The sequence below is a fragment of the Xyrauchen texanus genome, chromosome 33 (genome assembly GCF_025860055.1).
Source record: "Xyrauchen texanus isolate HMW12.3.18 chromosome 33, RBS_HiC_50CHRs, whole genome shotgun sequence".
Lineage (NCBI taxonomy): Eukaryota > Metazoa > Chordata > Actinopteri > Cypriniformes > Catostomidae > Xyrauchen > Xyrauchen texanus.
In genome coordinates, this window is record NC_068308.1 from 23,944,807 (window position 1) to 23,962,283 (window position 17,477).

Sequence of the window (17,477 nt, forward strand, 5' to 3'; positions counted from 1 at the left end):
AAAAAAAAAACATACTAGTGACTCCAGTCAGGCTTCCTAAGCAACCAATTAGCCCTGCTGCTCGGGTGGGTAGAGGCACATTGGGTTAACCTCCTCATGGTCACTATAATGTGGTTCTTGCTCTCGGTGGGGCGCGTGGCAAGTTGTGCGTGGATTCTGCGGAGCATAGCGTGAGCCTCCACACATGCTATGACTCTGCTATATTGCACTCAACAAGTCACATGATAAGATGTGCGGATTGATGGTCTCAGACACTAAGGCAACTGAGATTTGTACTCCAACAGCCGGATTGAGGTTAGTCACTACGCCACCACAAGGACTTAAGAGCACACTGGGAATTCGGCATTCCAAATTGGGGAGAAAAAAATTCTCTCATCATAAAATTGTATATTTTTTCTTTTATCAAATTAAGTGCTTATATACAGAACCACAATCCAAAAGTGCTGCACTACAGGGAATCACAGATGTCAAATATTGCTTAAATATAGGGCTGTCACGATTATGAGTAATAATCAAACAAATAATTGCAATTATGAAGATTAGTTTCCTGTTTTCGGGATAAGACGATTAATTGTCTTATAAATTGTCATATTTCTTAAGGAGTGATTTTTTTTTCATACACCCAAAGTCATTTTTACATATTTAACTTGAAATATATAAATAAAATAATAAAATAAGAATATGTGATTTCCTTTTAAGGCTTTAAAAACTTGCAAATAACATGAAAAATAAAGTTTTAAATATCAAAATATTTCAAATACTTAAAATAGGTCTCTCTTGTTGGTCAGTTTTACATTTACACTGCTGTTTTTTTTAACACATTTTATATTTTTTATAAATAATATAATTATATAATAATTGTAATATTTATTTTATTATATTTATATAATATTTTATTATATTATGCAATTGTAAAATATTTCTGTCCTAATTTCCTCATATTCAAACTTTATTTTAATGCTCTGATTAAACCCACCAACTCTTATTTGTCATGAAGCAAAACCTTTGAGATTTCGTTTAATCGTCACTCCACAGAAGCGTGCGTTTTCTCTGTGTCACTGTGCGTCATTAACAGTGCATGTATGAACCAGGAATATCTTACTTATAAAGTAAGAATGCACCGATCCGATACCTGGATCGGTATCGGCTCCGATATTGACGCTTTTAAATGGATCGGGTATCGGTCTGACGAGCCCGATCCAAATCAGATACGGTGTATTAGTCATGTTCGTTACTGTCAAACTCCAAAAATGACATAAAATATGCAATTAAAACACAATTTAATTATTTCAAACGACATTTTATTCAAAGCCACTTGAAGACGTGTAATAGCTCTGTGAATCACAAAAGGCTCTGTTTAATAAGTAAATATATAAAATGCACACACAGCTCCAGCGCGTTACTGAATGTCGCTGCTCTGTTTACACACACCCTGCTGCTACTTTTAGCCTTCACGCGATGTGCAATATTTGAGCGCTACTCACACACAACATCTCAGATGTAGATGCTTAAAAGTTTGGTTCACTTATAATATGCATTTAGAACGGCACATGAGGTGCATTTTTACCAGAATTTGAATAAGAAGTGAATTAAACTACTGTGAACTTGCCTACAAACAGACACACTTACAGGATTTCCTGGAAAGTTCAGAATGTCAAAATAAAAGCGTTAGAGATTAAAAGTTAAAGGTGTCACGGAGACACTCACGGAGGAAGAGATATGAACTCAGTATCAGGGTTTATTGAACAGATGATTGAAACAGTGATGTAAACCCAGTTGAGCAGCGTGGCAAACAGCAGAAGATTAATTTCCAGACAGGGTATAGACATGATAACTCACAACAGTCTTATGATACTTGCAGGCAATAATGAAGACACAGGTATGTTTGACATAGTAGAAAAGTCTGAAGTCTCAGAGATACTATCGATGAGAACAGACAAAAAGTGTGTGTGAAACCGGGGTATTTATGCAGTCCTTGATTAGCCACTAATGACGTGCTGGTGCGTTTAATCAGAACTCAGGGGAGAGTGAGCGCTGTGACAGCAGTGCGAAAGAGAGAGAGAGAGAGAGAGAGAGACCGGTGACAACAGGTGCATGATTGAGATATATTACTATTATAATATATTATTATTATCATCGTTTGTTTACAAATTATAATAATATTTAAGTTGAATGGGTTCCAAAAAATAACTGTGTGAATGAAAAGTGAGCTGATATCTTACAACTAAATTGAACAAAAAAAAAAGAGAACTAAAGTCCAGATACAAGCTACAAAAAAAATATAGATATATTTTCTACTGATGACTTTGCGGTGCGGCTCAGTGACGCTCAGATTCGGAGTTCTACTGAATGACACAACACTTAAATAAAATACAATTAAGGACTCGACAATAAGGACTGCCCGATGGCCCGAAGCCAGTGTGAGAGAGGATCGGGCCAGTTGCTAGAACGGTCACTGCTGAATTTATAACGTTAGTGTTAGCATACAACCAGCGAGAGAGCACAAAAAATACACAGTGAACAAAGTCTTCGAACCGGGCACTCAGAGACAAGAGAGCATGATTATATTTAGCTTGCAATGACACGCGAGTGCATAACATACTGGAAGCAGTGAGGAACAGACTTGTGAGCGCACAAGCGTGAAGAAACCGAGTAAAAGTCTGAAGCACTGGCCCGATCGGGCCAGAAGAAAAAATCCTTAGCATTGAGCCCTGCAATTACTATTGATTTATTATTAGTAATAATAATATAGTGAATATTACACACCTTTACAACAGTGATATATTTCTGTCATATATTTTTTCATTTAAATTAAGCTTTTATTTTGAAGTGTTTTTGTTTTTATGACGGTACATTTTCAGTCTGGAAAAGCCGGTTGCAACGTGACAAATTATTAAACTGCAAAAGGCTGCTTTTGAATTAAAAAAGTATGTACTCTGTATGTGCCTCACACAACAAAGTGAATGTGCTATCTGTTCGCTGTCATCTGCTAGAAACAGCCCGTGATGCTCAGTACAGTGTTTTCCTGTATGAGACAAGGATGAGCTTTAAAAAGGTGCATGCGGCCGGCATCGGCACAACACTGTCTCCAAAAATTCACAAGTGCACACAATGTAAGCACGCTGCATTTACAAACTATATATTTATATTATTAAATCGACACATTTGCAGTTAAATAATCTCACTAGGACATAACATGATTTTAATTTGTGTGCTGAATTTTTATGTAATGACATTCGTACGTCAGATGGTATCTTTATTTGGTATCAGAGCATTTTTACGAGCACGAGTATATGAGAGTGGTATATACCAGTATCGTATCGGGGCTTCCCCTAAGTTTGACTTAAAGTTTATGTATGTAACTTTTTCAGTGTTAGAATACTTTCTTCTATCCCAGCTTAATACGCAGAGACAACTATTAGTAAGCCATTCGCAGGTTCATTTTCTCAAAAATTGTATAAAAAAATAATAATTCTGTGGCACTATAAAAATTCCTGTGTTTGTTTTGAGCGACCTGCTTAGACCCCACCTAACAACAGTACACATCCAATGTCGTGAGTTGAGGGCGAGACTATCTGACTCTTTGAACAACTGCAGATGGGGTGTGTATTCAGAAAACTGTTTTGAAAACATTGTTTATTTTTGCAATTCTATTTGGTGGCACTTGGGTAGCACATCCTTCAGCTATCAGGTTAATAGAAAATGGAGTGAGACTATTTTAAAATGCACATTCAGCTGGACAATCAAAAACATTTTATTGTAATAATTTTTAATGATTAATGCCCAGGTTAATACTTAGATATGCATTTGTATGCATTCAGTAATATGTTGCATTTGTGATATAGTTTAATTCTAAACAATACCTACTGAAAATCTATTATTCATTTGTAGTTTATTTATTTCCATTTTGTCCTATATTAGTTTCCGCCACAGTTTCACTGTCAATTTTCTGCATGTATATTGTCAATGTCAATTTCTTGCACACCAAAAGCCATACACTTTGTAAACCCTATTTAGTACTATGTTTTACAGGTAAAACATGTTATTAAGAGTATCAAACACATTGTTGGCCTACTGTTGCACTGCACTTCAGCAAATGAACAAACAGTTGGCACTTTGTAATGTTGAACGAGTTCTTTAAACCGTTTGCTGCATTTGTGAATGTGACAAAAAGCATAAACATAACTTTAACCTACCAAGTCATAATAAATCATGTAAAACTTTGAATCTGGAGCTTTTATAAAAGAGGGTCTATAATTTATTATCCTGTATACTCTATATCCTGTATATTTCCACTTCCATCCATCTCGCAAATTCTGTGGGATGGTGCTCACGTAAATGGTGCTTAAGGTTTGAAGTGTTTCCCGTCTGAGCTGAACCTTTTTTGCGATAAACTTTAAAGACTGGGTAAATATCAACATTGATGGTGCCTCGTGGGTCTTTAACATACCGAAGTAATCCTAGACAGCGGACCTGGTTCAGGCTCGGACATGTCTGTATGATGCACCCGTGCTGCACTTCTGATGTGCTCGTGATGCACTGCACTCGCGACACCTGCATGTCACCTTTAAACTTGAGTGACAGTTGAATGTAACATAAGGATGGCACAATTTAAAGATTTATTTTTTCTCGCCAAGTTTATATGATGCTGTAAATGTTACCGATTCTGTCAAAATTAAACAGATTTAGATTTTTTGAAAAGTTCTGCAAACATCTTTTATACTCACGCAATACCGTCAATGAGAAGATTTCAAAGGTTTGATAAATGTCCTTTTAAAATGTTACATCCCTAGTTGGCATTGCTGCAAAGTTTTGGCTTTTTGTGGCAGTAGTATTTAAGTTAAACTGAACTGAATAACTCAATTATATGAAATTATACTAGATTTTTTTGTGTTATTCCTGAAACAATTCTGCTGCTCTGCATCTGCTACCTCTGTCCTTTCTCAGAGATTCTCAAAAGAATCATTCTTCAATTGATAACAGCATACAGGCCATTTGCAGACTTGGCATTCATTAAGATTTGAAGATAACATTTAGTGAGAAAAGATTCACCAAGTGGGGATGTGTGCTCCTCCCTTCCCTGCAGTAAAAAGGGAAATAAACAGGCACACTGTTACTGCAGAGTGATAAAAATCTCCCCAGGCTCAATTTCAGCTGCCATTCAAGGCCATGAAACTAGCCCTCATTTGGCTTTTCACTACATCATCTTATTACAGCTAGGGCTGCAACTAACAAATATTTTGATAATCGACTAATCTAACGATTATTAGAACGATTATTCGACTATTTGGCAATTATTGCAACAATTAATCATTAGCTCTTAACAGATTATTCAGCTTGTGCCCAGACTTAAAAGGTTGTATTAAACGTGCAACAATAAAGAGGACAAAGTCATCTTTTAAAAATCCCTCAATTAATAAAAGGGAAAAAATATTTTTATTAAGTTTAAATAAAATAAATTTTATTATCAAGTGTTTAGTCTCGTTTTCCATTTAAAATTGGCTAAAATCCTTAAAACAAGATACATTCACTTGAGAAGCAACATATATGATATTTAGACAGAGAATGTATCTTAAATATACAGTAAGTGTATTTTGTATACAAGTGTATTTTTTCACTTGGTTATACTTTTGCGAGTGCAAAGTGGTTGTACAAAGCGCCAAAGCTTCGTCAACTAGATACGCAACATGCTACAGGCAAGTGAGGAAGACACCATCCTATACCAACAGTTCTGTGCACGAAAATACGGGACAAATCGCATCTCATATTGATTCAGGGACAGTGCATTTTTTTTCAATCACAGGATGAGTGGCAAGCCTAAACATTAGTTTGTGCTTGCGTGCAGCAATTAGGCTAATTTGGTAATAATCTGATTCAGGATGGCAGCCAAAAAGAAAGGTGTACAATAGGATCTACTTTTCAAACAGTCAAAGTGTAAGTCACTTAAAATATTTTCTTAGTTGCTAATGTGTAGAGTAAACAATAATGTTAATAATAATACTTTACTAAGCCATAAATGTTTTTCTGCGCTGTTTATATGGCATGCATTAATGTGTTATTTTGTCAGGTCAGTTGACAGAAGTAGTCCTGCAAGGTAGTAGCTCAGACAGAGCAGGAAGAGAGGCAGGTGGAGAGGCAGGGTCAGAGGTGAGGCCTAGGCTTGTAACAACATGATTATAAGAGTAAATGTAGATATTTGTTTGATCAGAACAACAATGACACAAGTGAGACTGAATTATATTGCTGTGTGCCATGTCCACCAGGACAAACTGGAAAATATTGATGTGAAACAAATCAACAGATCACTGGTTTCAAAAGGTAGGAGTACTTAAAATGTGTCCTTCAATGTTACATTCAGCTGACAAAATTGAGTAAAGAATTTCTTGTGTTCTGTGATTACAGTACTTGGTTATTGGTTATGTGGACTACAATACCAGGTTATACCTGTAGGAGCTCTCCATACATTAGGTATATGTACTCTGATGCTGATGTATGAAAGATGTTGACGATTGCATTATGGACAGATAAAAGTTAAAGTTAAGTCTCTGCTAAACTGCCTCCTTGTCGTCATTATTTACCTATAATTTAAAACATTATAGAATTCATTGATTAAAATATTCTTGTAGTCAATATAGACTAAAACCTTAATGTCAATCCCTAATTAATGTTTTTTCAGTTATGAATGTATGCTTGTTTAGATATTCTATCATGAAGTACAGAAAGCTAAATTGTAATGTTGTTGGTTTACAAAATCAAAATTGAGCAATTATTGTCTCAGGGACATATTTACATAAAAACTCCATTTATGAGTGTGTTGGCAACCATACAAATAATGGCTTTAGATGACATGAAATTGTGGTCAAAAGTATATCACAAATACAAAAATCCTCAGCTTCCAGGGGGGCTCTACGGATTGCTTTTACTTTCCCACCAATGTCAAAATCAAACCTAAGCCCTTGCTGCATACACAATATTTAGCAGCCAACTAGTTACATTACAAATACAATATAGCAATTAGTGTTGTCAAAAATACCGGTACTCCGGTACCAAGTCGGTACTGAAACAAAAATATTTTTACGATACCAGAATTTCTGAAGGTACCAGAGTACTGAGTACTGGGTCTACCCGGTACCCATGCAGAGGCTGGAAATTTTGAATGCTCACAACAAGCAAAAGATGACGACAAGCAAAGCTGTTGCGGAGTCTCAACTGAATCTTGTCGAAAAGAAAAATGGGAAAAGCCAGGTTTGGAAATTCTTTGTATTTGAGGCTGATGAAAAGGGAAACATCATAGATCAGCAAAAATCTATTTGTAAACGGTGCTCACAATTTTCTGACAAAAGGAGGAAACAAATCAAACTTAATAAAGCACCTGAAAGACAGAAACCCGGATTAATTCAAGCAAATAAAGCAGGGGACTTTAAAAGCATATTATCATTTGCATTAGGGCTGAAACCATACGTCGACATTATCGACAACGTCGAAAATAAAAAAATTACGAGACAAATTTTCATTGTCGAATAGTAGTTTGATCTCATTTAACGTAAAATGAAATCATATTAAACTGTAATAATGGTTAATGTTTTCGCTCTACATGGTTCATTTAAGCAGTGTTTTTCGAAAGTACAGGTGAAACTCGAAAAATTAGAATATCGTGCAAAAGTTAATTAATTTCAGTAATTCAACTTAAAAGGTGAAACTAATATATTATATAGACTCGTTACAAGCAAAGCAAGATATTTCAAGCCTTTATTTGATATAATTTTGATGATTATGGCTTACAGCTTATGAAAACCCCAAATTCAGAATCTCAGAAAATTAGAATATTGTGAAAAGGTTCAGTATTGTAGGCTCAAAGTGTCACACTCTAATCAGCTAAACACCTGCAAAGGGTTCCTGAGCCTTTAAATGGTCTCTCAGTCTGGTTCAGTTCAATTCACAATCATGGGGAAGACTGCTGACCTGACAGTTGTGCAGAAAACCATCATTGACACCCTCCACAAGGAGGGAAAGGCTCAAAAGGTAATTGCAAAAGAAGTTGGATGTTCTCAAAGTGCTGTATCAAAGCACATTAATAGAAAGTTAAGTGGAAGGGAAAAGTGTGGAAGAAAAAGGTGCACAAGCAGCAGGGATGACCGTAGCCTGGAGAGGATTGTCAGGAAAAGGCCATTCAAATGTGTGGGGAGCTTCACAAGGAGTGGACTGAGGCTGGAGTTACTGCATCAAGAGCCACCACACACAGACGGGTCCTGGACATGGGCTTCAAATGTCAAACGTCTTACCTGGGCTAAAGAAAAAAAGAACTGGTCTGTTGCTCAGTGGTCCAAAGTCCTCTTTTCTGATGAGAGCAAATTTTGCATCTCATTTGGAAACCAAGGTCCCAGAGTCTGGAGGAAGAATGGAGAGGCACACAATCCAAGATGCTTGAAGTCCAGTGTGAAGTTTCCACAGTCTGTGTTGGTTTGGGGATCCATGTCATCGGCTGGTGTTGGTCCACTGTGCTTTATTAAGTCCAGAGTCAACGCAGCCGTCTACCGGGACATTTTAGAGCACTTCATGCTTCCTTCAGCAGACAAGCTTTATGGAGATGCTGACTTCATTTTCCAGCAGGACTTGGCACCTGCCCACACTGCAAAAAGTACCAAAACCTGGTTCAATGACCATGGTATTACTGTGCTTGATTGGCCAGCAAACTCGCCTGACCTGAACCCCATAGAGAATCTATGGGGCATTATCAAGAGAAAGATGAGAGACATGAGACCAAACAATGCAGAAGAGCTGAAGGCCGCTATTGAAGCATCTTGGTCTTCCATAACACCTCAGCAGTGCCACAGGCTGATAGCATCCATGCCACGCCGCATTGAGGCAGTAATTAATGCAAAAGGGGCCCAAACCAAGTACTGAGTACATATGGATGATTATACTTTTCAGAGGGCCGACATTTCTGTATTTAAAATCCTTTTTTTTTATTGATTTCATGTAATATTCTAATTTTCTGAGATTCTGAATTTGGGGTTTTCATAAGCTGTAAGCCATAATCATCAAAATTATATCAAATAAAGGCTTGAAATATCTTACTTTGCTTGTAATGAGTCTATATAATATATTAGTTTCACCTTTTAAGTTGAATTACTGAAATTAATTAACTTTTGCACGATATTCTAATTTCATATCATTGCTATGCAGACGATCTCCAATTTTATTTTCCTGTGAGGCTAGATAACACCTGTTCATTGGACAAAGAACAGGAATATTACAGTGACATTAAACTCTGGCTATCCAGCAGCTTTCTCCAATTGAATGAGAGTAAAACTGAGGTTTTGATTGTAGGCTCTCCCGTCTTATCTTGCTTTCCTGATCATTTGGGATCTTTATCCCTAAAGACTGAGAATCATGTAAAGAGTTTAGGGGTAATCATGGACTCATCACTTAACTTTAAGAAACAGATTGGTGCTGTTGTCAAAGGCAGCTTTTTTAACCTGAGATCAATTGCTAAAGTAAAGCATTTTTTATCTAGTGAGGATTTAGAAATTGTAGCTCATTCTTTTATTACATCTAAGCTTGACTACTGCAATTCTTTATATATCGGTCTCCCCCAGACTCTGCTTGTCCGCCTACAGTTAGTGCAGAATGCAGCGGCAAGGCTTTTAACGGGGTGCGAAGAGAGAACATATTACTCGGTACTGCAATCCCTACATTGGCTTCCGGTCAAATTTAGGATTGATTTTAAAATTCTCTTGTTTGTTTACAAGGCATTGTCATGCCTTGCCCCACAGTACCTCAGAGATCTTATAGTTCCTTACTCTCCTTTTAGAGTTCTCAGGTCCTCCGATCAACGACTTTTAAAGGTACCTCGTTGTAATTTAAAATCAAAAGGAGATCGTACTTTTTCCGTGGTAGGTCCCAAACTTTGGAATAGTCTCCCATTCCATGTGAGATCAGCTCCATCGATTACAACTTTTAAGTCTTATTTAAAAACATATTTATTTTCTTTAGCTTCTGAATAATGCATGTCTGTTTTTTGTTGTATGACTTTCATGTTATTATTCTGTAAAGCACTTTGGGGCAACGTCTGTTGTTTAAAAATGTGCTATATAAATAAAGTTGCTTGCTTGCTTGCTAATGAGCACTGCAGTTCACGCCTGACTGAGGAGAGAAAGAATTACACAGATCAGTTCAGATGCACTCTAAACTTTCACAGCTTAATTTTATGTAGATCACAAAGTATTAGGGAATTATATATATATTGGGGGGGATTGAAACTGCACCCGGCTGAGAGAGGCTCAGCCTCGGGGACGATCATCCCTCGAGCCCGCACACTTAATGCAGCTAGATTAGAACGCGATGGCTCGTGACTTATTTAATCATAATGTCACTGTGCATTTCTTATCATGAAGAAAAATGGCAATATGCAGCTTTATTAATACGAGAGCACTTTGCATATCAGTTTGGAAATTGTTTTTTATTCATTCTATTGTATGCTGGTTTATTTAGGGTTTTTTTTAGTACTTGGTAAGCAAATCTTATACAAGTGTTCAAAAATACTTTAAGCATACATTGTACAGTTTTGTTATAATTCAAAAATAATATATTTAAATTAAATGTTGCTCAATGGTATATTTCTGTTCTTAGTTCTGCTGCTAATGTTTTGTTAACTTTGTTAATAAAAGAGTGTTGTTTAGTAACCTGTTTTTGCTTTGGTACCGAAAATGGTATCGAGTACCGTGAAATTTCAATGGTATTGGTACCGACTACCGAACTTTTGGTACCGTGACAACACTAATAGCAATGCAAACTCACTTGAAAACAAAAGCATACTGAGGCTTAAGCAAATCAGAGCACATACGATTAGTCTTATGTTGGCATGATATTACTTTCTCCTCTGATTCAGCTTAGGCCACACAGGGCCGTAACATGACTCTACTACTCCTCCCCCTTTCTGAAAAGAGGCACTCCTGGGCTAGAAGAGGGCCCACAGGCTTCAAAAAATAAAGAGAGTCATGCACAGAGGGAGCAGGCCACCATTTCTCCTTTAAATACAGCTATATAAAAAGAGAAAGCCTGGCTCTTAGGGAGAAAATTGGATTTGGTTCTCTCTTCCCCTCCCACTCTTGGTCTTCTATTTTAGTTGCAAGCAGAGCATAGGACTTTTTCTAGCCCATGTCTGCAGGAGCAACTCAAATCACTAAAGGATCCATTTGCTGCAAGATAGAGGTGGGAGGGGTGGTGGTGAGGTTGTCTTTGTCATCGAGCCCGCATCTTGCACTTACAAACATGCAAGTAGTTTGAAAAAACATGATGGAAAGAGCAAGAAATGGAGTTATGCAACAAAGAGCAACAAAGAGTTGTGAGAAAAAACAGGCAGACTTGTATGGGACAAATCTATCTGACACAGATTCTGAAGGTGAATTCCTGTGTCAAGGGCAAGGCTGACCTTATAAACATGTTTCAGGGCAAACATTCCTGATTACATTTCTGTGTTTAAACAATCTAGGCTATGCACTGGATGATCACATGCATTGAATTAATGTAATTACACAACAAATAAAAGAGTTGTCCGTGTGACTTGTGACTAACCTTTTCAAAAAAACAAAAATAACTTAATTGTTTTGTATGAATTATTATTGTCATTGTTGTTTTTCTTTACCATTACCATTATTATTATTGCATTCTGTGTGTATGTGTCTCTATTTACTAGTTTATGGATGTGAGTGTTGTGTATGCACACATTTTTGTACGCCTGTTGGAAGAAGCAATATTGCAAAATAAAATAAAAATTTGGTAAAAAACATAAATAGAAAACAAAACAAAAAAAAAGAACAGCCATCGATTAGGATTAATATTAGTCCCTAAAACTAAACTCTGTCTACTGAACCAATTCCAAAAAAAATCTGACAAAAATACCTATATTCAGACAACAATGGGATGACAAAAAAGCAATAATACATATTTTTAAAATGTCATGTAAATGCTTTAGTCTGACTGAAATCATACCAGTCCAGATTTTTCAAAATCGAACTAACAAACCTAGATGATGCGATTGTAGCACGTACCATTATTGGACCACAAAGACTGGCCTTGGTGGTATGCTCATACGAAGGATAGCAAAAACAACAACAACCCAAATATATCATGGTGAATGCTTGAAATGTATATTTTTGGAGGGATCAGCAGTCTGTAAGCCATTCACACCTGTGACATACTGAAGTGCATCTACTTATTATTCTTTTGTCTGTATTCTCTCCATTGACTATATGCCATAGTAACACCCAACACCCATCTTTGCAGAAGCATCAAATGTCTTTATTTAAAAGCATTCATGATGTTATGTGGACATTTTTACATATTCCATCATAAAATATAATAAAAGAGTGTAACAGATGCAAACTATGGCCAGGGTTAGCATGCTATGTAAGGGTGTAACACATCACTAATCTCACGATTTGGTTCAGAAGAACTCAAGGTTCGTTTCGGTTCATGATTCTTTAAACTAAGCCTGAATCAACAAAAGTTAAGATTGAACAGTTTTTTTGTTTTTTATTATAACTTTAAAGAGATATGCAAAACAGTTCCTGTCCTTTAAAATGTAGCTAAAATTACGGTTCTTAAAAGTGTTAAATGATTAATCAGGGATGTACTGGGACTAAAAATCAGCCCAAAACAGGGCAATGGGGCCATCAAATAATTGTGCTTACTGAAAATACAGAATAATGTTAGATACGCAAGTTGGTTGCACACTGTCACTGATTACATACAATTAAAATTGTGCTAAAAGAGGCGCATCTCTCTCCCACTGCTGGACTGGTTTCACTTTAAGTATTCACAGTTTCAGCTGAACTCATCCTATAACAATTGTATTTTAGAGCTCCTTTTGTGCAATAAAGCAACTTCCATTTGAATGCATGTTACAGGTTACATAGGCTCAGGACGTTGCGTGATTTGGATAGAACAGACACTACATTTTTTTAGTTTTTTTTATGTAAATGTTTTATTTTATAAGTCCCATCTCATTGATGCGCATCATCACATTTTTGAACTGCAATGTACCATGATAAGCCATTACACCCCTAATGCTATGCGATGTATACTTTCAAAAATCATTGAGTGATTATAACAGCTTCATTACTTTCATTTAATTTACATATTTAGCAGACACTTTTATCCAAAAGAGGGACAAACATAAGTGAATCATCTTAAGGAGACAGTGGTACGAAAAGTGCCATACTACAAAGTTTCACTAGCATCAGAATAGTATTCAAAACAGATTAAAAAGCCACAAGATTTTTTTTTTTTTGTGACTGGTTAAGTGCTCATGGAAAAGATGTGTTTTAAGTCGTTTAAGAGAGTGAGTCAGCTTCACGGATGGAGTTGGGAAGGCCGTCCACCAACATGGTATGATGAAACTGAACGTCCGGGAAAGTGTTTTGGTGCCTCTGTGTTGGTACGACAACGCGATGTTCCTTAGCCGACCACAGGCTTCTAGTGAGCGTGTAGTTCTGCAGTTCATTTAGATAGGGGCGCAGATAAATCTGGTTCCGGAAGTAAAAATCCCTTTAATTTTTCCATTGACAAACTGATTTTCAACGATAACTTATAAACCTTTAAAGGCAGACCTACCGTTAGCTCAGAGGTTGTTAATCAATAGTACTTGTTCCCATTAGTCTGTGTTATTTCAGCTTCATTGTTTAAAAGTCGCGTTTGATAGCATAATTCATGGTAAACAACTGCATTACCCATAGTCCAGCAGAGAAAGCTTCACCAATCAGAGAACAGCTGCCAACTAATTCAGCAAAACGTGTCTTGGAGCGAGTGCCCACTCCCATGACAGTGAATGATGTAATCGAGTCTGTCTCTTGTCTTCACCCTTTAAATACTTATAATCAACAAATCAACCAAAAATCAATAGTTTTATACAATCCCATCATTCTTTATTCAATCACATCAATCGCAATACTTTATGGGATTGTAGTCCATGCTCTCGTGAAAGATGGTAAGTACACAGCCTTGTATCTTTGTTTTTTTGTCCGATTTTCAAAAACTGCTTTGCCTGGTTTGGTTCATGGCTTACAACTCTTTTATGACAAGTCTATAGGAAAATAAATGGGAAAAAAACAAACGGAACCCAGAAAGCTGAAAAAGTGGGCGGGCACTGTTGCGCTCTATTGTATGGCTTCAAGAGACTGAATATAATGCATGAGTCATATGAGCTACTTTAATGTTGCCTTTATGCTTCTTTAATGTCATATTCATGCTTGATAGTAATGGCTATGACACACAATAACACAAATTATCTGAGCACTGGAAAACACTTGTAATTAATTTGCTAATAACCAAGAGAGTGATCACTTCACTTCTGTGGATTTGGACTTTAATGTGCAACATAAACAATTCTTTTCTACCCATGTGAGTGTTTCTGTAACTGGATTTTAAAGTAAGTTTCTGTTCAAATTTGAGGCCAATATTTTCTGCCTTTTCTTCACTTTAAACTGAAATTTCGCTGCATCCCTAATAAAGACTGTAGCTTGACTGCGTAAAAACCCACAGTAGCTGGATTATAACTGCCCATATAAACATACTCAATGTTACCAATGAAAACCAATGAGGTGGTTTGACCAATGCATGCAACAGGAATTCCACAGTCCAATACAGGCATGCACAGAGACACCCCATTAAGAAAAATATATTTTCAGCCGAGCTTTGCCCTCAATTAACATTATTCAAACTTGCAAACACATTATCTCAAAACCGTTAACAATACTATCTTTTCTTCCAACACAATCTATTCTCAACAACTAGGAGTTTCTGGAAAAGGCCTCTAGACATTAAGAAGCTGAAAGTACCCTGTGTATACTTGAGACTGTTCATATTAATGACACTGAGAGTGGGAAAATAAACTCAAGGCATCGGGTCTTTTTGTGTTTCCGAACACTGCCTCTCCTGAAAAAGAGAGGGCTTCTCAGAAGTGCCAGGAAAAAAAAAGCACAGCCCTCTCTTGTGTTTTCTGTTTTTCGTTTGGAGCTTTCTTCTCATCTTCCCTTCTCAGATCTGAAAGGCCAATACCACTGTAAATTAAGATATATGGATAGAGCTGTCTCTCTCCTCGTAAGAGATTTATCCTTGTCTCCATGTTTAATGGCCCCTGGGACTAATCAGGAGTCTGTTCATTCTCTCTGGGTGTTGGGGAGGGTCAGCAGGACCAAAAAAAGATGTACTCCCACTTCATTCGAAAGATCTCTCAAAAACAACTTGTAAGAAATATTAGCCGTGTGAAAGAGCGAGACATAAACGTCATAGATCAAAAGGTCATGGATCACTCATAGCAAAAATATGATGTAATTTCAAAAGGGGTTGCTGCTTGAATTGTGGTAAAAAAAATACAATAAAAAATAAAAATCCAAGCAGACTCATATTTGGATTTTGTTTTTAACTCATCACATTTTGATTTTAAAACATTGCCATTTTGAAATATGTATACTATATAATGGAGTAAGGAGTAACAAAATTATACTAAAACAATATAGTATAATTATACTTAATACACAGTAAATTAGCATTGAACAAATAAAACTACTATGTCATAATTGTAACAAATGTGTCAATTACTAACAAATATTAAATATAACCTACTAATATATATATATATATATATATATATATATATATATATATATATATATATATATGCATATATATTGTACACTTACAGCCTTTAAGTAAACAACTCAACACCCAATCAAATAAATCGACGTGTAAACTTATAATTACAATGGACAACCTCAATATTAATGCCAAGACAACACATCAGTCTAATCAAAGACTTGATGAACTGTTTTAATTCAACTACTGATAAAAGTGAGCCCAAGCTACACAACACAACCAGGTAGTCAACATGATTTTACACGTTGCCTGTAAGGACATGTGACAAGGGTATATTAACACAGATGTAATCAAATCAACCCTTCACAGACATACAATAAACAACATAGGCCAATAAATAATATGGTACTATCACATGGCAGAGCTTTAAAGGCTGAAACAAGGCTGATAGTCTGAGGAAGAACTGCAGGGCCCAATGTTACTGGTGCTAGCTGTTTATTAGTCAACAATGCACGCAAAATTACATGAAAGTCTGCATTTCCAACCTGTTGTAGATTAGGAATTCGCTGTATAATTTCAAGTCATTGTCCTGCATGTTTAATGCGCCCATTTGTTGCTAAACAAAACTACTGCAAGACAAACAAACTTTCCCCACCTCTACTACAGGAAAGAAAATCCTTAAGCAAATATCCGGAATTCCCACTTACCTATAGATGAAGCGTCCAGTATATCAAATAAAGATCCTTGAAATTCGGACTTGTTTGACTCGTGACGAAGGTCCGCTCTAAAGCGTAGAGTACAGACACATTGTCTGCCGGGGATTTAAATAATTTTATCCTGCTTTCGTGGAGGTTTTTCTCCGGTTTTGAGGTCTCTTTCGGTCTTTTCTCTCTAGTTTCTCTGCGTGAGGAAACATTCCTCCCGTGAGCGTAACGCGATCATCCCTGATTCAGTCTTCCAATCACGGCATCGCGCTGATTCACTCCTCCAATCACCGCTACGCGCCTAAACGCGAGCGTTCTATTCGCCGACCAGCGCGGTGAAAAACAAGCTACATAGACGCACTGGAGAGGGTGAGGAAGGATGAATGGAGGGGGTCACCCAAAAATGAAAGCCGCGGGTGCCATCTGGTGTCCAACCGAAGATAGAAACTGTAATTTTTCACATTTAAAGGGATAGTTCACCCAAAAATGAAAATTCTCTCATCATTTATACATCCCAGACGTGTCTGACTTTCAGTCTTCAGCTGAACACAAATTAATATTTTTATGAGATTATCTCAGTTCTGTAGTACCTCACAATGCAAGTCATATAGCTTCTGAAGATATGGATGGAGTCATTTGATTTACTTTTATGCTGTCTTTATGTGTTTTTGGAGCTTCAAATTTCTGGCCACCATTCACTTGAATTGTATGGACCTACAGAGATGAGATATTCTTCTAAAAATCTTTGTTTGTGTTCTGCAGAAGAAAGAAAGAAAGAAAAAAGAAAGAAAGAAAGAAAGAAAACCAAACACATCTGGGATGGCATGAGGGTGAGTAAATGATGAGAGAATTTTCATTTTGGGGTGAACCATCCCATTAAATTTGGAGTAAAGACTAACCAACAAGCGCTTAATAAATAATAAGAAGTATTAAAGATATACATTTTTAAGCTGAGAAATGTACACAAACTCATGGAACAGGTATGCGCTAATACACTGTGCAGTGGAGATAATAGGTAATCAAAGGACCTTTCACACTGAATAAAAGTTCCATCTAAAGGTGACTTACAGAACTGTTTATTATTTCCAAACCACAAACTGCCATCACACGTTTGGAAGAACTGGTTTTGTGAAAATTGCCAGAATCTTCTGCATGTACGTGGTATTCATTTGGAGA

The 17,477-nt window shown here is 36.6% G+C and overlaps 1 protein-coding gene across 1 annotated transcript in view; it reads right to left on the reverse strand.

The window, feature by feature from the left end:
- Positions 1–16,519, reverse strand: part of bmpr1ab (bone morphogenetic protein receptor, type IAb) — a 75,550-nt gene extending 59,031 nt beyond the window's left edge. Inside the window, exon 1 of the mRNA XM_052103418.1 lies at positions 16,305–16,519. The gene's annotated coding sequence lies outside the window, so the exon portion shown is untranslated. The remainder of the gene's footprint in view (positions 1–16,304) is intronic.
- Positions 16,520–17,477: the final 958 nt, after the last annotated feature.